Source organism: Trichechus manatus, unplaced genomic scaffold, assembly GCF_000243295.1.
Source record: "Trichechus manatus latirostris isolate Lorelei unplaced genomic scaffold, TriManLat1.0 scaffold00028, whole genome shotgun sequence".
Lineage (NCBI taxonomy): Eukaryota > Metazoa > Chordata > Mammalia > Sirenia > Trichechidae > Trichechus > Trichechus manatus.
This window is the reverse complement of record NW_004443964.1, coordinates 13401557-13426091: the sequence shown is the minus strand read 5'-3', so window position 1 is coordinate 13426091 and position 24535 is coordinate 13401557. Positions and strand designations below refer to the sequence as shown.

At 39.0% G+C, this 24535-nt stretch overlaps 1 pseudogene; it reads right to left on the bottom strand.

The window, feature by feature from the left end:
• Positions 1 to 1752: 1752 nt before the first annotated feature.
• LOC111820179 (ATP-binding cassette sub-family A member 8-like) lies at positions 1753 to 24530 on the bottom strand (annotated as a pseudogene).
• Positions 24531 to 24535: the final 5 nt, after the last annotated feature.

The window sequence follows — 24535 nt, the reverse complement described above, 5'->3', positions numbered from 1 at the left end:
TTAAGCTCTGGTTACTCAGCAGAAACCATGTAGGCAAGAAGGCAATGGGATGACATAAATAAAGCCTTGAAGAAAACAACAACAACAACAAAAAATACAATGACAAAATTAGGTCATTTCCAGATAAACAGAAATTAGTGGAATTTGTAAAAACCAGACAATGTTACAAGAAATATTAAAGGAAGTCCTCTGGTTAGGGAATCAACTTCAGACAACAACCCAAGACTAGGACAAAAGACATATCAACCAGATACCAACTGAGATAGGGAATTCACAAAAACAAATGAAAGCTAAAAGACTGAAGATAGGGAACCAGAGATGTCAATATGAAAATGACATCATCAAAACAAAAAAGAGGAATAAACGGTAAAGTCATAGAACTTCCATATGGAGAGGAAGTCAAGGAGATATTAAAAAAAATAAAAAACCTAGAAAAATAAAGGTAAATTTCAAGGTAACCACAAAGGAAGCTAACAAACCTACCCATCAACATAAAGAAGAGAAAAACAAAGATTCGGCAATCAAAAAATCAACAATAATGAAAGAGATGAAAAGAAAATGCATTAAAAAAAAAAAGAACTCAGCACATAAAATTAAGTGGAACAAAGAAATCATCAACATCACACACATACACAGACATACACATACACAGAAACAGAAGAAAATGACAGCAGTAAACTCATACCCACCAATAATTACACTGAACATAAATGGCCTATAGGCGCCACTAAAGAGACAGAGAGTGACAGAATGGATTAAAAAACATGATCTATCTATATGCTGTCTACAAGAGACACACCTTAGACACAAAACATAAAGAAACTAAAACTCAAAGGTTGGAAAAAATATATCAAGCAAACAATAACCCAAAAAGAGCAGGAGCAGCAATATTAATCTCTGATAAAATAGACTTTAAAGCAAAATCCACCACAAAGGATAAAGAAGGACAGTATATAATGATTAAAGGGTCAATACAACGGGAAGATATAACCATAATAAATATATATGCATCCAATGACAGGGCTCCAAAATACATAAAACAGACTCTAACAGCACTGATAAGAGAAAAAGACAGTTTTACAATAATAGTAGGAGACTTCGGCACACCACTTTCAGTGAAGGACAGAACATCTAGAAAGAAACTCAATAAAGATGAAGAAGATCTAAATGCCACAATCAACTTGACCTCATAGACATATACAGAAAACACCACCCAACAGTAACAAAGTATATGTACTTTTCCAAAGCACATGGAACATTCTTCAGAATAGCACACTTTTTAGGCCATAAAGCAAGCCTTAGAAAAATCCAAAACATTGAAATAATACAAAGCACCTTCTTTGATCATAATGCCATAAAAGTAGAAATCAATAATAGAAACAGAAAGGAAAAAAATCAAATACATGGAAACTGAACAACACCTTGCTTAAAAACTACTGGGTAATAGAAAAAAATCAAGGATGGAATAAAAAATTTCATAGAATCAAGCAAGAATGATAACATATCTTACCAAAACCTTTAGGACACAGCAAAAGTACTGCTCAGAGGTTAATTTATAGCAACAAATGCACACATCAAAAAAGAAGAAAGGGAAAAAATCAAAACATTAACCCTACAACCTGAATTAATAGAAAGAAAGCAGCAAAAGAAGCCCTCAGTCACCAGAAGAAAGGAAGTAATAAAGATTAGAGCAGAAATAAATAAAAGAGAAAACAGAAAAACAGTAGAATCAACAAAATCGAAAGTTTGTTCTTTGGAAAGATCAACAAAATCGACAAACCATTGGCCAAATTGACAAAATAAAAACAGGAGAGGAAGCAAATAACCCAAATAAGAAATGAGGCAGGTGATATCACAACAGACCCAACTGAAATAAAAAGGATCATAACAGAATACTATGAAAAATTGTACCACAACAAATTTGAAAACCTAGAGGAAGTGCATAAATGTCTAGAAACACACTACCTACCTAAACTAACACAAACTGAGGTAGAAAAACTAAACAGACCTATAACAAAAAAAAAGATTGAAGAGGTAATAAAAAAAACTCCCAACCAAAAAAAAACCATGGCCCGGGAGGTTTCACTGGAGAATTACGAATCTTTCAGTGAAGAGCTAACACTAATACTACTCAAGTTATTTCAGAGCATAGAAAAGTAAGGAATACTCCTGAATTCATTCTATGAAGCCAGCATAACCCTGATACCAAAGCCAGGCAAAGACACTACAAAAAAAAGAAAAAAAAAATGACAGACCAATAACTCTTATAAACATATAGCAAAAATTCTCAAGAAAATTCTAGCCAATAGAATTTAACAGTATATCAAAAAATACATATATATCATGACCAAGTGGGATTCGTACCGGGTATACAGGTATGGTTCAACATTAGAAAATCAATCAACATAATCCACCACATAAATAAACAAACTTTGATGGTTATGAGGGAGGGGAGGGATGGGGATGGAAAAAACAATAGACAATAGATAAGTGGTAACTCTGGTGAAGGGTAAGACAGTACACAATACTGGGGAAACCAGCACAGCTTATACAAGGCAAGATCATGGAAGCTCCACAGACACATCCAAACTTCCTGAGGGACTGCCTTACTGGGCTGAAGGGTGTGGGGACCATGGTCTCAGGGAACATCTAGCTCAATTGACATAACATAGTTTATAAAGAAAATGTTCTAAATTCTGTTTTGGTGAGTAGCATCTGGGGTCTCAAAAGCTTATGAGCAGCCATCTAAGATATTCCACTGATCTCACCCTGTCTGGAGTAAGAGAGAATGAAGAAAAACAAAGACACAAGGGAAAGATTAGTCCAAAGGACTAATGGATCACCACTACCACAGCCTCCACAAGTCTGAGTCCAATACAACTAGATGGTGCCTGGTTACGACTGCTCTGACAGGGATCACAATAGAGGGTCCCCAACAGAGCTGGAGAAAAATGTAGAACAAAATTCTAACTCACAAGAAAAAAAAAGACCAGACTTAGTGGTCCGACAGAGATTGGAGAAACCCCAAGAGTATGGCCCATAGAAACCCTTTTAGATCAGTAATGAAGTCACTTCTGAGGTTCACCCTTCAGCCAAAGATTAGACAGGCCCATAAAACAAAATGAGACTAAATGGGCACACCAGCCCAAGGGCAAGGACGAGGAGGCAGGAGGGGACAGGAAAGCTGGTAATAGGGAACCCAAGGTCAAGAAGAGGAGAGTATTGACATGTCATGGGGTTGGCAACCAATGTCACAAAACAATATGTGTACTAACTCTTTAATGAGAAGCTGCTTTGTTCTATAAATCTTCTAAAGTACAATTAAAAAAAAGATTATAGCCAAAAAAACCCTATGGGGCAGTTCTAATCTGGCACATATGGGATCACTATGAGTTGAAATCGCGTCAAAAGCACCCAAATACAACAACACATCAACATGGTTGATGTACAGTAACTAAAATGACCTACCTGCTCCAGGATGGACTGAGACAGGCTGTACTCCTCCAGGTCTAACCTCTGTTTAACTGCATAAGAATGAGCTCACATTAAAACCAAATCAAACCAGTTGAGTTGATTCCAACTTATGGCTGCCTCATGTGTATCAGAGTAGAACCGTGCTCCATAGAGTCTTCCATGGCTGATTTTATAGAAGTAGATTGCCATGACTTTCTTTCGAGCCACCACTCTAATCCTTTGGTTAGCAGCCAGCGTGTTAACCATTTGTACTATCCAGGGACTCTGAGTTCACGTTTTAAATCTGGATGGTTTACTATATAATCATACCAAAAAAAACACCAAACCCTTTGCCATGGAGTTGATTCCGACTCATAGCAACCCTACAGGACAGAGTAGAACTGCCCCATATGGTTTCCAAGGAGCGCCTGGTGGATTCGAACTGCTAACCTTTTGGTTAGCAGCTGTAGCTCTTAACCACTATGCCACGTCATTATAGCATAAACCAAAACCAAACCCATTATGGTCAAGTCGATTCTGACACATAGCGATCCTGTAAGACAGAGTAGACAGAGTAGGGTTTCCAAGGCTGTAATCTTTACAGAAGCACACCACCACATCTTTCTCTCTTGGAGCAGCTGGTAGATTTGAGTTGCTGACCTTTCAGTTAACAGCTGAGCACTTAACCTCTGCACCATCAGGGCACATAGTAAATACAAACAAATCTTAAGAGAAGAGGTAACACTGAGCACATCTTACTGCTAAAATATACAAACATGTTCGCTTAGATTTAGGGGAAAGTGCTTGTGTTATGCTTCCATGTGGCGCAGGGTATGAGTCCTGGATTTAAGGGAAGAAGCAATGCTGAGAAGGTTTCCTTCCCTGCACTTGATCCAGCATTTTGGCACACTGGGCACAGCAGCAGGAAGACGTGGGAGGAAGGCACATTTTGAGAAATGAAGTTTCAGAAGATTATAGACAAGGCGTCTGTGGTTTTCTAGGGAGCAGATATCCTCACGAGTCTCTTTCCAGAAGCCACCGCAGCTTCCATTAATTGGGTTTAAACCCTTCTCATTGGCCAGAACGGACTGGGAAGGGCAGGTAGAGCCCTGATAGGAACTCAGCTCTGGAAATCTGCCACTGACCATCCCGGCCAGTACTGGCCACCGAGCCAATCTGGGGGACACATGACCTAGAAATTGGGGTGCTCAGTTGAATCAGAGAATGAAGAGAAGATGCATCACTGTGACCACAGATGCTCTCAGCCAGAGTCAGAAGAGTCTTTTCTAGAACCAGGAGACCTGAGTCTCTCCCTTAGGGCAGATGACAAATCAGCAAAGATACCACTGAGCAGTGACGGTGAAAACAGCACAGGAAGGGGGTTTAGACCAGCTGAAGTCATGGGCTAGGGTGGCGAGGAAAACAACGACAGCAACAAAACCACACAAACAGAAACAAATCCACAAAACCTGTGCCTACAGGAACTCATGAAGCATGTTCACTTTTAAACTGAAACCAATCAAAGGAGTGTGTTGTTCAGGATTAGTTAGGAGGTGTGTTTCTTAATCTACAGCCTGGCCTATAAAATAATATTAATTACAAGGGACACATCTTAAACACAGTGTTTTAAGTTCTACTGATACGTGATATCATTGCTAATGTCAGATGGATCGTGGCTGAAAGCAGAGAACACCAGAAAGAGTTTACCTGTGTTTTATTGACTATGCAAAGGCATTCAACTATGTAGATAATAACAAATTATGAATACTCATTGCAAAGAATGGGAATTCCAGAACACTTAATTGTGTTCATGAGGAACCTATACTCAGACCAAAAGGCAGTTGTTCCAACAGAGGAAGGGGATACTTTGTGGTTTGCAGTCAAGAAAGGTGTGCAACTCCAGATGATAAGCTGGGTAACTGGGATCTTCTAAAAATCAAACACTTAGGTTATCAAAAGACTTCACCAAAAGAGTAGAAAGAGAACCTACAGACTGGGAAAAAATTTTTGGCTATGAAAAATCCAACAAAGGTCTAATCTCTAAAATCTACAGGAAAATCCAACACCTCTACAACAAAAAGACAAATAATCCAATTAAAAAATGGGCAAAGGAAATGAACAGACACTTCACCGAAGAAGACATTCAAGCGGCTAACGGACACATGAGGAAATTCTTGCCATCACTAGCCATTAGAGAAATGCAAATCAAATCCACAATGAGATACCATCTCACCCTAGTATTAATGGCATGAAACAAAAAAAACATAAAATAACAAATGTTGGAGGGGCTGCAGGGAGATTGGAACTCTTATGCACTGCTGGTGGGAATGCAAAACGATACAACCATTTTGGAAAACAATATAGCGCTTCTTTAAAAAGCTAGAAATAGAAATACCATATAATCCAGCAATCCCAGTCCTAGGAATATATCCTAGAGAAATAAAAGCCATCACACGAATAGACATATGTACACCCATGTTCATTGCAGCATTGTTCACAATAGCAAAAAGATGGAAACAACCTAGATGCCCATCAACAGATGAATGGATAAACAAATTATGGTACAGACACACAATTGAGTACTATGCAATGATAAAGTAACGATGAATCTGTCAAGCATCTCATAATAAGGATGAATCTGGAGGGCATTATGCTGAGTGAAATAAATCAATCAAAAACGACAAATACATAAGACCACTACCATAAAAACTCATGAAAATGTTTACACCCAAAAAGAAACAATCTTTGATGGTTTTGAAAGAGGGAAGGGGTAGGAATGGAAAAACAATAAATAGACAATAGATAAGTGGTAACTTCGCTGAAGGGTAAGACAGCACACAATACTGGGGAAGCCAGCACAATTTGTGTAAGGCAAGGTCATGTAAGCTCCATAGACATATGCGAACTCCCTGAGGGACTGAATTGCTGGGCTGGGGGCTGTAGGGACCATGGTCTCGGGGAACATCTACCTCAACTGACATAACATAATTTATAAAGAAAATGTTCTACATTCTATTTTGGTGAGTAGCATCTGAGGTCTTAAAAGTTTGTGAGCCGCCATCTGAGATACTCCACTGGTCTCACCCCGTCTGGAGCAAGGGAGAAGGAAGAAAACTAAAGACACAAGGGAAAGATTAGTCCAAAGGATAATGGACCACAACTACCACAGCCTCCATCAGACTGAGTCCAGCACAACTAGATGGTGCCTGGCTACCACCACCGACTGCTCTGACAGGGATCACAGTAGAGGGTCCTGGACAGAGCTGGAGAACAAAGTAGAACAAAAAAAGACCAGGCTTACTAGCCTGACAGAGACTAGAGAAACCTCCAGAGTATGGCCCCCCCCGACACCCTTTTACCTCAATAATGAAGTCACTTCTGAGGTTTGCCTGTCAGCCAAAGATTAGACAGGCCCATAAAACAAAAAGAGACTAAATGTGCACACCAGCCCAGGAGCAAGGACTAGAAAGCAGGAGGAGAAAGCTGGTAACAGGGAACCCAAGGTTGAGACCGGGAGAGTGTTGACATGTCATGGGGTTGGTAACCAATGTCACAAAACAATATGTGTACTAACTGTTTAATGAGAACCTAGTTTTATCTGTAAACCCTCATCTAAAGTGCAATAATTATTAAAAAAAAAAAAAAAAGAAATAAAGAGATACATTATTGCAAAAAAAAAAGAAAGAAAGGTGTGCCTCAGGATTGTATCCTTTTGCCATATTTATTCCATCTGTATGCTGAGCAAATAATCTGAGAAGCTGTACTATATGAAGAAGAATGTGGCATAAGGATTGGAGGAAGACTCATTATCAAACTGCGATATGCATATGACATAACCTTGCTTGCTGAAAGTGAAGAGGACTTGAAGCACTTACTGATGAAGATCAAAGATTACAGCCTCCAGTATGGATTACACCTCAACATAAAGAAGACAAAAATCCTCACAACTGAACCAATAAGCAACATCATGATCAATGGAGAAAAGATAGAAGTTGTCAAGGATTTCATTTTACTTAGATTCACAATCAACACTCATGGAAGCAGCAGTCAAGAAATCAAATGACTCATTGCATTGGGCAAATCTGCTACAAAAGATTTCTTTAAAGTGTTAAAAAGCAAAGATGTCTCTTTAAAGACTAAGGTGCGCCTGACTCAAGCCAAGGTGTTTTCAGTCATCTCATATGCATGCAAAAGCTGGACAATGAATAAGGAAGACGGAAGAAGAATTGATGCCTTTGAATTGTGGTGTTGGTGAAGAATATTGAATATACCATGGACTGCCAGAAGAATAAACAAATCGGTCTTGAAGAAGTACAGCCAGAATGCTCCTTAGAAGCAAGGATGAGAAGACTTTGTCCCACACTTTGAACATGTTATCAGGAGGGACAAGTCACTGGAGAAGGACATCATGCTTTGTAAAGTAGAGTGTCCTCAAAAAAGAGGAAGACCCTCAACAAGATGGATTGACACAGTGGCTGCAACAATCGGCTCAAGCAAACAATGACTGTGAGGATGGTGCAGGAGTTTCGTTCTGTTGTACATGGGGTAGCTATGAGTTGGAACTGCCTCAATGGCACCTAACAACCATAACAAGTTCTACTTTGTCCTACAGGGTCACTATGAGTCAGAATTGACTCAATGGCAATGGTTTTTTTTAAGAGTGTATGTATCTATGACCTAAACGAATGTAACCTCCTTCAACGTGTAGTGAGTTTTGTCTTGTACCATTATAGGTGCAAAATGAAAAGTAAAAGTACATTAAGCAAAAGTGAAAAACAACCCCTCACTCTTTCCTGCCAAACACACTCACATATAACCCCTTCACCTTCTTGGTTTTGTGCTTCTGAAATTCAAATTGAGGTTTTAAGTTTGAGATTTAGTGTGTTACGTTCCAACTCAATTTACCATCTTTATGGGTTATTTTAAGTTTTGGAATTATCTGCTTCCTAGGATCTCATTTCATACTTATCTCTCTTACCTGTCTCTAATTTGAAGAATGCCTGTTATAAAAGTTGTACATCCTCCACTGGCAACTTATAGACCATCAGGGAGAAGTACCTGCAAGGACATTAGAATGAAGCTGGTCACTGGGTTTCCAGGTCACCACTAATGGCTGACCTAAATCTACCAGAAACATCTTCAGTATTTACTTTCATAAGTAAGTATTTGTTTGGCATAGTAGAAAAGCCTAGTGTGAATCCACAGTAATTAAAGGAAGCCAGTTCACTAGCAGGAGGATCAGGAGAGGAAGAGGTGACCCAGTTGGTTTAGTATCTCAGGCTACTTGGAGGGAAGTGGCTAAGGTCAGTCCAAGTGACATTTTCAGACTTCCTTTGATACCACCCTCCCACCCACCAAGCAGGAACTCGGTTAGTAACTCAAGGTCCTCACACCACACTACAGTTTCCTTAAGATTTCAGATACAGTGGAAATGTAGGTCCATTCTCTACAGAGCCTCTCCATCAATTGCTTTCCTAAGATGTTGTTGTTAACATCCTTCCAAGTCCATCTTAGTCTGGAAACTCCACTGAAACCTGTTCTGCATCATAGCAACACTCAAGCCTCCACTTACAGACAGGTGGTGGCTGTGCATGAGGTGCATTGGTTGGGAAGCCAACCCGGATCTTCTGCATAGAAGGTGATGATCTACCACTGAATCACCAATGCCTCACATGCTTTCCTAATATAAAAAACCAAGCCAGTCGCCATTGAATTAACTCCAATGCATGGTGATCTCATGTGTGTCAGAGTAGAGCTGTGCTCCACATGGTTTTCAGTGGTTGATTGTTTGGAAACAGATCACCAGGCCTTTCTTAAAATTTCTTAATATAGGATATAAGAAACAAGTCTCTGAGAAAATAATGGAAATTTTTAGGAATTCAGTTCCAGATTCTATTCAGCAGTGCCCAATATCCATAATTTATTACTCAGATAAATATTTGTTTATCTCTCACAAATAATTACAATGAATTAGATTCTATTTCATTAGATTTAATTTCTTGTATTTATGGGCAATCACTTAAATCCATGATGCTTATTTATTATTATGTCCTTGTGATATATTCAAATTTGGTAACAAACTATACAGGTTACATTTCTATTATGATCCACGGAAAAAATACATACTTCTTGCTACTTTGAATTATTTCTATCATTTATCTGCTTATTTTCTCTAACTCTTAATCCATCTCTCTCTTGAAGCAAATTCTAGGTGTAACATTTCTACATTACTTTTCCCAGTTTGGTGTTACCCATGAACTTTTATATCAAACTGTTAATATTTAAACATTCAGGATAAAAATAGGGTTTACATTCTAGTTCTGCAACCAAGCATCTCTGTCACATGACCAAACTTGTTTGTGTGTCAACTTTCGATTAATAAAGACACAAACGTCATTTATCAAATTCCTTGTAAAAGCCAGATTCTTACTTTGTGTTACTCAAGTTGTTCTTTGGAATGGCAGTATCTACTTTGAAATTTCTCTGTAAGGACTGGATAAGATAACACAAGACCAGGAAGTACCTGGTTCATAGTAGAGTCACAACACATGCTAAGTCAGCTTCTAAATCAGCTCTCTCTTCTCCAGTTTACTTCCTATATTATCTCATAAATAAAATCTTTCTTTTAGGCTTTCTTTTGGGACAAAATTGACCCCAAGTGTCTACAAATCCAAAATAACCATCAGGAAAAGAACTGGCACTCGGTACCGATTCAAAACCAGCAACCATTTTTACCTCTCCTACCGAGAAGCCTGGGGAAAAAGTCTCAGTGTCTCGGCGTGGAGGGGCTCCACCTGTGCGGGGGGTCTTCACCTTCATCTACAGCAGGTACTCTTTCCCAAATTTGCTTTTCAAGGGTTGTATAGAATCAGTACATCTGGGAGCAGGAATAACAACTAGACAAGAGAAATATGTTTAAAAAATATTTTCTGTTGCTGAGTCTACTGCAAAATCATACTCCTATCATTGAATGCTCCTTAGAAGGGAAGATAGGCAAGACTTCATCTTGCTTACTTCGGACATGTTGTCAGGAAAGACCAAGCACTAGAAAAGGACATCATTTGGTAGAGGGTCACCAAAAATAAGGGAAACCCTCCATGAGATGAATTGAGACAAGAGCCACAACAATGGGCTCACACATATCAAAGACCATGAAGATGGTGCGGGACCAGGCAACGTTTCATTCTGTCGGACATAAGGTTGCCATGAATTGGAGCTGATGTGACAGCAACTAATAAGAACAGCCATGGTTAGATGAGAAAGCAGTAGGCCCGGCTCTTCTTGACCTGGTTTACTCACCGGCAAAGCTTGCTCTCCTCTGGGCATAAAATGGGTGTGAGGTCAAGGGCAGGCTATGAACAGGCACCCACCTGAGCCTCCCAGACACCATGATGGCCATGTGGTCACACATGGCCTCTGCCTCTGCCATCTAATGGGTGGTCAGGAGATGGCCCCTCTCTGTGCTTCTAAAGGTAGTTTGCATCACCTGCCTAAATTGTCAACAGAATCTTGGCAATTAATGAAAGTCTTCTAATTAATCTGGAAATGGTGGAAAATGAAATTTCAAAATCGGCAGAAATACAAAGCAGTGAGCAAATTCAGATTAAGGCAGAGAGGGGGCTGGCAAGATGCGGATGGACACTTTAGGCTACAAAGGAAAACTGGAAACTTAAATTGGAGAAGTGACATGAAAAAAATATTTAGCGCGAAGCTGCATGAAATAAAAATGCTGAGCAAGGGAGAGTTGTTTATGAGAAAGCAGAAGGAAGGGGAACAGAGAAACCCAACGAAACTAACTGGGGGTCAATACCAGTGAGGGAGAAAAGGAACGCATAGAAAAAGCGTGCATGACAGCAACCAGAAAACCCAAACTTTACAGGCTATTGAAAACTCTATGCACGAGCTAAGTATTAGAGTTATTTGATTATGGTCCTGAGAGGAACTATTTGCACACCTACAGGGTCAAAGAAGCAAATGAAACACAGAATGAGTACTGGATCCTGTCATGGATTGAATTGTGTCCCCCAAAAATATCTGTCAACTTGGTTGGGTCATGATTCCCAGTTGTATAATTGTGTACCATTTTGTAACCTGATGTGATTTCCTTATGTGTTGTAAATTCAATCATGATGTAATGGGATGGATTAGCGGCAGTTATACTGATGAGGCATACAAGATTGGATAGTGTCTTAAGCCAATCTCTTTTGAGATACAAAAGAGAGACGTGAGCAGAGACACATGGGTACCTCATACCACCAAGAAAGCAGTGCCAGGATCAGAGTGTGTCCTTTGGACCTGAGGTTCCTGTGCAGAGAAGCTCCCAAACCAAAGGAAGATTGATGACATAGACCTTTCTCCAGAGTTGACAGAGAAAGTGTTCCCCTGGAGCTGATGCCCTGAATTTGGACTTGTAGTCTACTGGACTGTGAGAGAATAAACTTCTCTTTGTAAAAGCCATCCACTTGTGGTATTTCTATTATAGCAGCGCTAGATAACTAAGACAGATCCTGAAAAGCATATTTTCCCTCAGTGACAACTGGATATGAAATAACATTAGAGAAAGTTTTTTTTTTTTTTTTTCTGTATGCGTGCGTATGTGTAAAATATTAGTTCCTAATCATATGGATGGTGTTTACTACATTTAAAAAAAGTTTTAAGGGACAGTTTTTGTTTATTTGTTTAACAATGTTAACAAAATTCCCAAATTCCCTCCAGGTGTGTGTGTCTGGCCCTGCCCGTGATCACGCTGCTTACCACATCTGCTGCTGCCCTTCGGGGTCCATTCCCGTGGACGGCTCATCCAGAAGCACCACCGCCGGGCCCCCGAGGATGCTCAGCAAGAAGCACAGCTGGAACAAGAGGAGCAGTGTCTGGCCCTGTCTGTGCGCAGCATCCGATACCGTCTGTGCGGGGCACGGAGGGACCCTGAACCCTGCCCTGCTCGTACCTTCCTCTTTATCCCTTCTGACAAGGTCTTCAGGGCGCCTTCAGCTGGTCCTGCAGCCTGAGCACATCTACTAACCTGATTAAAAAAAAAAAGAATAAGTAAATAAAGTCTACATTCTCCCCCCAACAATGAGGAATGTATATGGGAGAATGTGCAAATCAGAACAAAAGTTATAGTGGACAAATTTCTAAAAGAGTAGCCAGAGTAATCATAAAACTGAGGCCACCCTGGATATTTATGACCATTTCTGGTGGTCAAACTCATAGTTCAATGACTTCTTTCTGTATTAAGAATAACCAATGAAGTTTTTCTTTCCAGGCTTAACATGAGAAAAAGAACAACACTAGACTGGGTTCTAGATGGCCAAGTCTCACCCTACAAGCATGCGGTCATCAGTTACAAACTTCCTTACTGTCACCTACCTGTTAAAGCAGTTGTTGTCAAATCGAAAAACTCATGGTGAGCCAATGTGTGTCAGAGTAGAACTGTGCTCCACAGGGTTTTCAATGGCTGATTTTTCACAAGGAGATTGCCAGGCCTTTCGTCGGAAGTGCCTCTGGGTGAACTTAAACCTCCAACCTTTCGGTTAGCACACAAGCATGCTAACTGTTTGCTCCACCCAGGGTTTCCTTACTATTAGCAGCACCATCCCCCCAAACAGAATGATGAAGCCTCCCCATCTACAGCCGTAAAGGCAGCCGTGGTGTCTCCGCTCCTCAGCCCTTTCATGGCCATGTATACCTCTAGGTGCTCCCTCACCTCTACATTGGGCCACACAGGTTCTCCTGAGGACCAAAACACCAAACCAAACCAGTTGCTGTTGAGTCAACTCCGACTCACAGCGACCCTATAGAACAGAGTAGAACTGCCCCATAGGGTTTCCAAGGAGTGGCTGCTGGATTCAAACTGCCGACCTTTCGGTTAGCAGCCATAGCTCACTGTAGCTCTTAACCACTGTGCCACCAGAGTACCCCAGGAACCCAAAGGTGTCCTCTCCACTGCTGCCTTGTAGTAGCACCTGCAAAAGAGTGTTTACTCTGGGATTCTCCATTCTGCATTGTTTTTCTGAGCATTTGTTTGACATCGTTCTCTTTATATTAAGTGTTACATAACCTAGGTAAGGAGAAAGAATATCAGAGAATGAATACATCCAATCCTGTGTGTGCAAAGGTAGCACATTAATCTATGCTGAAAAATCAAATATCCCAAATCTGTTGTGTCTTGTCATTATAGCTGAGATCTTAAGAGAAATTCTTTCATCATTGTCATAATAAAGCATCTTAATTTAGATGTTCACCACTTGACATCATTCATACACCTTTACTTTGTAATTCCTCCTATATCACAGGAACTAAGAGAGCTTTGTCCAGAAAGAACAAACTCACCAGCGTCCCTACCTGTATGGTGTTTCCATCCCATGTTGTGATAAGCAAATAGTACATAGAATAAATGCAGTTTGTGACTGGTGCTTTGATAGAAATATTCTGAAGGTTGGGGTGGAGAATAATGGGGAGTGAACTTTAGGCAGATGGTCAGAAGGAGACTATCTGCTCAGATGCTATTTCAGCAGAAGAACAAGAAGCGTCAGCCATGGAAAAGGCTAGAGGAAAGCCATTGTAGGCAGAGCGAAGAGCAAGAGCAAAGGCCCTGTGGCTGGATGAAGCTTGATGTGTTCTTGGACGTGAGGGAGAGGCAGGGGTCCTGGAGCAGAGTGAGAGAAAGGAGAAGGACAGAGATGAGGCTGGAGAGACACAGAACTCAGCTCCTGCAGCAGCCCACAGGACAAGGGAAGGAGGTTTCCTTCATAGTGCAGTGAGAGGTCCTAGAAAGTATTTCAGTAGGAGAATGGCATGGTTTAAAAAGATCACCCCTGATGATCTGATTAAAGCTCATTTCATGACACCCGAAGAGTTGGCTTTATAAAGATCTTACTTTAATTTTTTAAAAGTTTATTCCAATATACCAATGAAGAGTTATTTCTTTTTCTCCCATGCTTATTGAGAAATAAAATACTGGATTAACCTGTTGCCATCAATCAATTCCGACTTACGGTGTCCCCAGGTGTTACCGAGGATTTTCTTGGCTGGAATCTTTATGGAAGCATGGTGTCACTGGGTGGGTTCAAATCACCAACCTTTTGGTTAGTGGTTGAGTACAAACTGTTTGTGCCACCCAGGATCTTAAATACTGTATAAGCGTCCAGGAAATCATATAGTGGTGATTGAATTGGAGCACAGCACAACTGAAGTAGAGAGTCCAGTCAGTGTCAGCTGAGCCAACAATGTTACTGAGAGGTCCTCCTTCATGAACACCACTCTCACCTCAGCTCCAGAGGGATTGTGAATATCTTTCTTCTCCTCCCTCTTCAGTGGGATATTTATCAATTACATTCCTGGCTGCCTTTTCCCTTCCAGGCTTGATGACCACCCCTTTGCAAAGGACAGTTCCACATACTACTTTTGTGGTATGCTTCTGATTATACTCTGTCCTCAACTTCCCCTGGAAATACTTCTCAAAGGAGTTCTTAAAGTTTTATACATTCTTCCACAGAATTTTGGGGGAAACATTTTGTTTCTGTTCCCCATTTTTCCCCCTTTGATAACCCTGAGCTCTCTTATGATTTGCTGGCCACATGAAGACTCAGAAAATACAAAATCAGCAACAATGAAAAAGATGAAAAGAAAATACACAAATAAAAATGACTCAGCACAGAAAATTAAGTGGAACAAAGTAACTGTCAACAACACACACAAAAAAGACATAGAAATGACAGCACTAAACTCATACTTATCAATAATTATACTGAATATAAATAGACTAAATGCACCAGTAAAGAGACAGAGACAGAGAGTGGCAGAAGGGTTAAAAAAACATGATCAGTCTATATGCTGCCTACAAGAGACAGATTTCAGACTCAAAGACACAAACAAACTGAAAGTCAAAGGATGGAAAAAAATACATCGAGCAAACAACAATCAAAAAAGAGCAGGAGTGGCAATATTAATCTCTGACAAAATAGATTTTAAAGCAAAATCCACCACAAAGGATAAGGAAGGACACTATATACTGATTAAAGGGTCAATACACCAGGAGGACATAACCATAATAAATATTTATGCACCCAACGACAGGGCTCCAAAACACATAAAACAAACTCTAACAGCATTGGAAAGAGAAAAACAGACAGCTCCACAATAATAGTAGGAGACTTCAACACACCACTTTCGGTGAAGGACAGAACATCCAGCAAAAAGGTCAATAAAGACACAGAATATCTAAATGCCACGATCAACCAACTTGATCTTACAGACATACACAGAATACTCCACCAAACAGCAGCCAAGTATACTTTCTTTTCCAATACATGGAACATTCTCCAGAATAGACCTCATATTAGGCCACAAAGCAAGCCTTAACAGAATCCAAAACATCAAAATATTACAAAGCATCTTTTCTTTTTTTTTTTAATTGTTCTTTAGATGAAGCTTTACAGACAAATAGTTTCTCATTAAGCAGTTAGTACACATTCTGTTTTATGAAAATGGTTAACAACCCCACAACATGTCAACACTGTCCCTTCTCAACCTTGGGTTCTCTATTACCAGCTTTCCTGTCCCCTCCTGCCTTCTAGTCCTTGTCCCTGGACTGTCATGACCCATTAGTCTCGTTTTGTTTTATGGGGCTGTCTAATCTTTGGCTGAATCTTGGGAGTGACCTTATTGCTGAGCTAAAAGGGTGTCCGGGGGCCATACTCTTGGGGTTTCTCCAGTCTCTGTCAGGCCAGTAAGTCTGGTCGTTTTTTGTGAGTTAGAATTTTGTTCTACATTTTTCTCCAGCTCTGTCCGGAACCCTCTGTTGTGATCCCTGTCAGAGCAGTCAGTGGTGATAGCCGGGCACCATCTAGTTGTACTGGACTCAGTCTGGTGGAGGCCATGGTAGTTGTGGTCCATTAGTCCTTTGGACTAATCTTTCCCTTGTATCTTGTTTTCTTTATTCTCCCTTGCTCCCAAATGGGTGAGACCAGTGGAGTATCTTAGATGGCTGCTCACAGGCAAAGCATCTTTTCTGACCCTAAAGTCAGAAAAGTAGAAATCAATAACAGAAAAAGCAAGGAAAAAATAAATCAAACACATGGAAACTGAACAACACCTTGCTCAAAAACTACTGGGTTATAGAAGAAATTAAGAACAGAATAAAGAAATTCACAGAGTCAAATGAGAATGAAAGCACATCCTACCAGAACCTTTGGGACACAGCAAAAGCAGGGCTCAGAAGTCAATTTATAGCAATAAATGGACACACTCAAAAAGAAGAAAGGGCCAAAATCAAAACATTAACCCTACAACTTGAACAAATAGAAAGAGAGCAGCGAAAGAAGCCCGTGGTCACCAGAAGAAAGGAAATAATAAAAATTGGCGCAGAAATAAATGAAATAGAGAATAGAAAAACAATTGAAAGCGTTAACAAGACCAAAAGCTGGTTCTTTGAAAAGATCAACAAAATTGATAAACCACTGGCCAAACTGACAAAAGAAAAATAGGAGTGGAAGCAAATAACCTGAATAAGAAATGAGATGGGCAATATCACACAGGCTCAACTGAAATTAAAAAAATCATAACAGAATACTATGAGAAATTGTATTCCAAGAAACTTGAAAACTTAGAGGAAATGGACAAATTTCTAGAAACTCACTACCTTCCTAAACTAACACAAGCAGAGGTAGAACAACTAAATAAACCTATAACAAAAGAAGAGATTGAAGAGGTAATTAAAAAACTCCCAACAAAAAAAGCCCTTGCCCTGACAACTTCACTGGAGAATTCTACCAAACTTGCAGAGAAGAGTTAACACCACTAAAGGTATTTCAGAGCATAGAAAATGATGGAATACTCCCAAACTCATTCTATGAAGCCAGCATAACCCTGATACTAAAACTAGGTAAAGACACCACAAAAAAAGAAAATTATAGACCAATATCCCTTATGAACATAAAAGCAAAAATCCTCAACAAAATTCTAGCCAATAGAATTCAACAACATATCAAAAAAAAATGATTCACTATGATCAAGTGGGATTCATACCAGGTATGCAGAGATGGTTCAACACTAGAAAAACAATCAATGTAATCCATTACATAAATAAAACAAAAGATAAGAACCACATGGTCTTATCAATTGATGCAGAAAAGGCATTTGACAAAGTCCAACACTCATTTTAATAAAAACTCTCAGCAAAATAGGAATAGAAGAGAAATTCCTCAACATGATAAAGTGTGTTTATACAAAGCCAACAGCCAACATCATCCTAAAAGGAGAGAGTCTGAAAGCATTCCCTTTGAGAATGAGAACCAGACAAGGATGCTCTTTATCACCACTCTTATTCAACATTGTGCTGGAGGTTCTAGCCAGAGCAATTAGGCAAGAAAAAGAAATAAAAGGCATCCAAACTGGTAACGAAGAAGTAAAAGTATTCCTATTTGCAGATAATATGATCTTATACAAAGAAAACCCCAAAGATTCCACAATAAAACTACTTGAACTAATAGAAGATTTCAGCAAAGTATTAGGACACAAGATAAACATACAAAAATCAGTTGGATTCCTCTACACCAACAAAGAGAAATTCGAAGAGGAAGTCACCAAATCAACACCATTTACAATAGCCCCCAAGAAGATAACATATTTAGAAACAAATCTAACCAGAGACATAAAAGACCATACAAAGAAAGCTATAAGACTGTACTGCAAGAAACCAAAAGAGACCTACATAAGTGGAAAAACATACCTTGCTCATGGATAGGAAGACTCAACATTGTGAAAATGTCATTTCTATCCAAAGCGATCTACAGATACAATGCAATCCCTATCTAAATTTCAATGACATTTTTATTTTTATTTGTTTATTTTATTGTTTTTTAGATGAAGAATTACAGAACAAATAGTTTCTTATTAAACAGTTAGTACACATACTGTCTTATGACATTGGTTAACAATCCCACGACATGTCAACGCTCTCCCTTCTCGAGCTTGTGTCCCCTATTACCAGCTTTCCTTTCCCCTCCTCCTTCTAGTCTTTGTCCTTGAGCTGTTGTGCCCCATTAGTCTCTCCGACGACATTTGTTAATGAGATGGAGAAACAAATCACCAACTTCATATGGAAAGGGAAGAGGCCCCGGATAAGTAAAGCATTACTGAAGAAGAACAAAGCGGGAAGTCTCACACTACCTGATTTTAGAACCTATTATACTGCTGTAGTAATCCAAACAGCCTGGTACTGGTACAACAACAGATACATAGATCAATGCAACAGAATTGAGAACCAGACATAAATTCATCCACCTATGAGCAGCTGATATTTGACAAAGGCCCGAAGTCCGTTAATTGGGGAAAAGACAGTCTTTTTAACAAATAGTGGTGGCATAACTGGATATCCATCTGCAAAGAAATGAAAGAAGACCCATACCTCACACCATGCAAAAAAACTAACTGAAAATGGAACAAAAACCTAAACCTAAAATCTAAAATGATAAAAATCATGGAAGAAAAAATAGGGACAATGCTAGGAGCCCTAATACATGGCATAAACAGAATACAAAACATAACTAAACAATGCACAAACACCAGAAGAGAAACTAGATAACTGGAGCTCCTAAAAATCAAACACTTATGATCATCAAAAAACTTCACAAAAAGAGTAAAAAGACAACCTACAGACTGGGAAAAAATTTTTGGCTATGACAAATCTGATCAATCTCTAAAATCTACAAGATACTGCAAAACTTTAACAACAAAAACGTAAATAACTCAACTAAAAAATGGGCAAAGGATATGAACAGACACTTCACCAAAGAAGACATTCAAGTGTCTAACAGATACATGAGGAAATGCTCATCATCATTAGCCATTAGAGAAATGCAGATCAAAACTGCAATGAGACATCATCTCACCTCAGAAAGGCTAGCATTAATCCAAAAAACACAAAATAATAAATGTTGGAGAGATTGAGGAGAGACTGGAACACTTATACGCTGCTGGTGGGAATGTAAAATGGTACAACCACTTTGGAAATTGATTTGGTGCTTCCTTAAAAAGCTAGAAATAGAAGTACCACATGATCCAGCAATCCCACTCCTTGAAATATATCCTAGAGAAATAAGAGCCGTCACACGAATAGATATATGCACACCCATGTTCGTTGCAGCACTGTTCATGATAGCAAAAAGATGAAAACAACCTAGGTGCCCATCAACGGACGAATGGATAAACAAATTTTGGTATATTCACACAATGGAATACCACACAATGGTCAAGAACAATGATGAATCCTCGAAACATCTCACAACATGGATGAATCTGGAAGGCATTATGCTGAGTGAAATTAGCTGCAAAAGTACAAATATTGTATGAGATCACTCTTATAAGAAATCAAGAAAAGGTTTAAACACAGAAGAAAACATTCTTTGATGGTTACGAGGATAGGGAGCGAGGGAGAGGTGAATTCACTAACCTGATAGTAGACAACAATTATCTTAGGTGAAGGGAAGGACAACACACACTACCAGAGAAGTCAGCAGAACTGTGCTAAACCAAAAGCTAAGAAGTTTCCTGAACACAACTAAACACTTCGAGGGACAGAGTAGCAGGGGCGGGGGTCTGGGGACCATGGTTTTGGGGGACATCTAGGTCAATTGGCATAACAAAGTTTATTAAGAAAAAGTTCTGCATCCCACTTTGGTGAGTGGTGTTTGGGGTCTTAAAAGCTAGTGAGCGGCCATCTAAGATGCTTCAATTGGTCCCACCCCACCTGGAGCAAAGGACAATGAAGAACACCAAAGACGCAAGGAAAATATTAGCCCAAGATACAAAACGGTCACATAAACCAGAGACTCTATCAGCCTGAGACCAGAAAAACTAGATGTTGCCTGGCTACCACCAATGACTGCCCTGACAGGGAACACAACAGAAAGTCCCTGACAGAGCAGGAGAAAAGTGTGGTGCAGAACTCAAATTCACGTAAAAAGACCAGACTTGATGGTCTGACTGAGACTGGAGGAACCCCAGAAGACATGGTCCCCTGATCTCTGTTAACCCAGAACTGAAACCATTCCTGAAACCAACTCTTAGACACAGATTAGACTGGACTATAAAGCATAAAAAAATACTCGTGAAGAGTGTGCTTCTTAGTTCAAGCAGATACATGAGACTAAATGGGCATCTCCTCTCCAGAGGCAGGATGAGAAGGCAGAAAAGGATAGAAGCTGGTTGAATGGACACAGGAAACTAAGGGTAGAAAAGGGGAGTGTGCTGTCACATTATAGGGATGGCAACTAGGGTCATATAACAATATGTGTACAAATTTCTGCATGAGAAACTAACTTGAGCTGTAAACTTTCACCTAAGGCACAATAAAAAAAAAAAGAGAGAGCAGAAGTCAGCAAAATAGACTCATCCTACACCTATTGGTCAAGATTTCAGAATGTTCCAGCATGACCCTAGTCCGTTCCTTTGTGAACAGTATTGAAATCAATCATGTTAATTAAATGCAGCGGCTGTGGTTTCAATGGCTTATTTTACAGAAAGCTTGTGGTTGCAGTATAGATATCACTACGTTCCTATTCATAGGAGAAAATTAATTTCTTTTGAAAAGAAACAGATAAGCTCACCCTGAATGCCAAGCAAGGGATATCGTTAGCTTCTGAGAGGGCAGAATTCTTCTGTTCAAGGATGCTAAAGCTCTGATTAACACCCTGAACCAAAAGTGGAAACATTACCATGTCCAACCTTTTCTAACACAGAAAGAGACATTTATTTCTTATTGCTATTTTCTTCTTTACCTTCGAAAAGATGTGTTTCTTCTTGTCTACATACTCCTTGTGTAGATAGCTGGCAATAATGACTGTCTTCTATAAATGACAAGTAAATCATACCAGAGAATAATTTTTAGAATATAGATACAGATAAAATTTGTTTAAAAACTAACTCCATCTGTTCTTAGTGCTTCCACCGTGCTCTTACTAGCTGGCTTTGGTCATTCCTGCCCTAACTTCTGTAACCTCATTATTGTCCAATAAGTAGTTCTTTTGAAACCCCAGCATTTTCCTTGTACCTATGTGGAAACATAATGAGAAATAAATTGTTGTCTTGTTTTCAATAATGTTTAAAATTGTTTTGAAAACCTCATTGAGACTTCCGATTTTATATAAAATCTTATTATTTGAGAATTTAGTATTTTATTCCAAAATAATAAATATTTATAAGTTTTTTAATATTTAAGGATGCATTGTTGGTGTAAGAAGAGAGATTAGAAGACTTACTTTCTCATCTCACAGCTAAGTTCTCTGGTTCATGGAAGGGATAAATCTACTTTTTTTTCTTAAAAAAAGGATGAAACTTAAGTAAGTTAAAAAGTCTAACAAAAACGATCTTCTCCTTAGGCTTTTTTAGATGTTAATCATTTACCTTATTTCATTTACGCATCAGAACATTTTGAATAGAAGGATGGTGCCAAGTAGGTGGCAATGACATTTTGAGGGCAATTATTTGGTGTAAAGGAGTGACTCAGTATTTTAAACATAGAAGCCACGAACTCTTTAAAAGCCAGAAACCCTTACAGCTTCTTAAATAAGAAATGAAAAAGCCACTGAAGCATTATATGAGGTAAATTATTGTATTGCCTTGGCTAAAGAAACTCACAGAATAGCTGAGAAACTAGAAAGCTTTGTAGAGTTGACTTTGTCAGATGCCTGGTATATGAAAAGACAGTCAAAGGAATCCCAGTGGGGCTACTTCAAGCATTACAGCAACTCTTCAAATAACTCAATGCTTAGGGGACACTGAGCTTCTGTTAAGGGTGATGATATAATCTGGGAATGGGTAACGGTGATGGCTGAACAGGATGAACATAATGTCACTGAACTGTACACGTGAAGATTGTTAAAATGTTGACTGTTTTGTTACACACATATTTACCACAGCAAAAAAAGGTGAAAAAGTTGTAGCTTCAACCCTGAAGACTGAGTTAATATTTCATCTGCAGAATTAAACTTCTGCCTTGCAAGTAGGCAAATCTACAGCTGAAGCCGTCCTTGCTGTTTGACTCCTATTGGTTTAGTGCCATGAATCCTCACTCCCGATCTGTTTTTAAGGAGAATGCCTGGCAACAAACCCGAGTGTTGTTGAAATATTCCAAGGGCTGAATAACTGTTTTGAATCTCATGGTTTAACCTGGATCAATTGTGTTAACATTTGCATTGATGGTTCAAAAGAAATGGGAAGCAAAACTGCAGCGCCTTTGAATGAATCAAGGCGGTGATGTCAAGCTCTACCCGCAACTAGCGACTTCTTCACCACCATGCATTTGCAGGAGAAAACAAAACAAAGCAAAAACGCTTGTTTCATTAAAAAAATGCTCTTGAGGAAGCAGCAGAAAGAAATCATTTTTATTAAAGCTCAGCCTGTGAACACATGCATTTTTAACATCCTGAATGACAAAACGGAGCACGCGCTAAAGAATCATAGTTGCTTGTCTGCAGGGAAAGCACTTGTGCAATTGTTTGAGTTGTGAGCTAACACGCACGCTTTGAAAGCATTAACTCCATTTTTATTTCAAAGAACAACTGACAGACAAACTCTGGTTATTCAGGCTTGGGTATTTGGCCTCAATTTTCTCAAAAATAAATGAAGTGAACTTTCACTTCAAGGAAAACAACTGATCATATCTGTTGCTCTGGTTAAATTATAGGTTTCAAGCAAAAATTAAAAATTTTGAAATTCCAGGATTTGTAGCCATTAGTACGAATGTTAACACAGTTGGTCCAGGTTAAACCATGAGATTTAAAACAGTCGAATCGTCATCACGAGGCTGACCGTTTTCTAAAGCTTAGAGACTTTTCTGGTGAGATTGGTGATGATATTAACAAATGTATTTTTTTTTAATATTGGGTGAAATATATATCAGCCTTTAGAAAATCTGCATAACTCAGGGAACCAGTATTTTCCAAATGACCAGTTAAGAAAGTAGCACTTGTCTAGTTTTGACATAGTATTGTTAAAAACAGTAAGACTTTGATAATTAAAGAGATCAACTATTTGTTAAGAGAGAGACAGAGAGAGATTGACATTTGCAAATGGGCAGTCAGTTCTAGGAAAACTACTGAGACTATCACAAGGCGGTTTTTTGCTTATATGCCGTTTATAATCGTGTGACATATAGTTGGTTCTTTGAAGGTTATACAGTAGTGCAGGGGAACAAGTCCCATGGAATACACAAAACCCTAGAGATACAGGTCTGAGGAAAAAGAAACTTTTAGCCTAAACATCTACCATCTGTTATTTCAAAGTAAACACGGTCCTTAGGAAAACAAGAAGGGGAATTCTTGAGGGACTAATGAGGTTGGTTTGCAAGAGTCTAGTTAATGATAAGACACTCAGAAGTCCTGGATTGTTGTCCAGGCTTCTGGGGAATTATTTAATTTTAAAAAGTATCAAAGAAAAATATCCACAATTCTCTAAAAACAAAGGCTATTAACATACTCCTGTCTTTCCAACCTACTCTATATGAGGCCGGATATTCTTCATATATTTCAGTCAAACTAACACATTGCAACAGAATGCGCGCAGAAGATATGAGAATGCACCTGTTTTCTATTAAGCCAGACATATACTTTCAAAAATGTAAAACAATTTTTCTTCCCATTAATTTTTTTTTGTAAAATAAAGTTACTTTATGAAAAATACATTATTTATGTTAACATGCAAAGGGGTTATTATTTTCATCTTTAAATTAATAATAAATGCATATTTTAAACATTTCTCAGTTTTATGTCTAATGTGGTAAATATTGAAAGATTTAGCCCACATAAACCAAAGGCCCTTGTAGCCTTCAACAATTTTAAGAGTCCAAACAGACCCTAGATCAAAGATTTTAGAACTACTGAAATAGAGTAACACATAATCATTTCAGAAACAGATTGGTAGGCAGTTTATTTCAACTGATGGAATTTTCTATTATTGGTAAAATAACTACTTTGCAAATTTTACTTCCTCAAGGTTTGGGCAGTTAAGGCATTTGCTGTGCTCACTTTTTCCATCTGAACATCATCCTCTTCCGGTTCTTCTGGATTTTGGCACATGCCTC